Source organism: Aplysia californica, unplaced genomic scaffold (assembly GCF_000002075.1).
Source record: "Aplysia californica isolate F4 #8 unplaced genomic scaffold, AplCal3.0 scaffold00242, whole genome shotgun sequence".
Lineage (NCBI taxonomy): Eukaryota > Metazoa > Mollusca > Gastropoda > Aplysiida > Aplysiidae > Aplysia > Aplysia californica.
This window is the reverse complement of record NW_004797512.1, coordinates 533161-534881: the sequence shown is the minus strand read 5'-3', so window position 1 is coordinate 534881 and position 1721 is coordinate 533161.

Below are 1721 nucleotides of genomic sequence, written 5' to 3'. Positions count from 1 at the left end.
ATGATGATGATGATGATGATGGGTGGTGATGATGTTTTAGTTGTTGTTGTTGCTGTTGTTGTTTTGTTGTGGTTGTTGTTGTTGTTGTTGTTGTTGTTGTTATTGTTATTGTTCTTAATGTTGTTGTTGTTGTTAATACTGTTGTTGTTGTGGTTGTTGTTGTTGTTGTTGTTGTTAATGTTGTAGTTGTTGTTATATCGCCATTATCGATTCATCAGAAGCTGAACTCTCGCCCTTGTGTCGACTTCCCTGTTGTGATAAGCTTAGGTTTGCCGCAGCAACAGCCGCTGTGATGTTCATAGAGTTTTGAATGTGACACATACACGGTTCGAGTCGGACAGCGACTATTTCACAGTGACAACTCTTTCTCCTCAGGACGTGATTTTCTTGGAGCAGGAGCTGTACCGACAACAGAGGACATTTGCTACTGTCTTGTGTGGGCTTAAGACCGATCTGCTGTAAGTACAACTATTTTTCTCATGTAACATTTTACACATATGCATTTATATTATATGTATAATACGTTGTTTTACGAACGCACTTGTCGATTGATTTTTAAGATGTGATGTCTTTTTCGTTGTAATGTGCATTGAGCATTTTTAGAAAATGGAAATGCACAGTATAAATGCTATTTATTATTTTCATTATTATTGCACGTCTCTCACTTAACCCTAGAGAGAAGTTTGGCTAAACTTTTACAAAATTGTATAGATCCATCATCATCAACTGATTAGAAAATTAAAACTATTCTTATCTCATCATCATTGTTATTATTATCATTATTGTTTCATCAGAGAGTTGCCCTGACCATCCCACATCTGCCAAGTCCTTGATTCCGGAAGAAAATCAAAAGCGTTGATCTTTTCTTATGTTATGTTATATTATGTTATGTTATGTTATGTTATGTTATGTTATGTTATGTTATGTTATGTTATCTTGTCTTATATTATCTGTCTTATCTTATCTTATCTTATCTCATCTCATCTTATCTCATCTTATCTCATCTTATCTCATCTTATCTCATCTTATCTCATCTTATCTTATCTTATCTTATCTTATCTTATCTTATCTGTCCAGGATCATCAGTGACAACCTGACAGACCCGGACACCGGTCAAGTGGTGGACAAGGACTTTGTACGAGTGTGTGACATCACCACCATGATCTATAACGCCATGCTGGAGGCGGACCTTGCTGAGGCCCAGAAAAAACTGCCGCCTCACTACACCTACCTTCCCAACGTAAGACAGACCAGACACGAAACACTTAGATAAGATAAAACAAGACAACAAGATAACATGAAAAAAGATAAAATGAAATAAGATGACACGAAATAAGATTAGACGGAACAGGATAACATGAAACAAGATAATATGAAAAAAGATAAATGAAATAAGATGACACGAAATAAGATTAGATGGAACAGGATAACATGAAATAAGATAAGGTGAAACAAGATAACATGAAGTGAGATAACATGAAATTAGATAAGATGAAACGAGATACCATGACATAAGATACGGTGAAACAAGAAAAGATGAAATAAGAAAAAATGAAATAGATAAGATAAGATAAAACTAAAAGACACTAAATTCTCCCCAGGAAATCGAGAATGTTCTAGGGTCTGATGGGGTAATAATAATATAGCTTGTTAAGCGCATAACGTTTGTTGTTGAGCGTGGCTATTCTAATTATTATTATCATTATTATTATTATTAATAT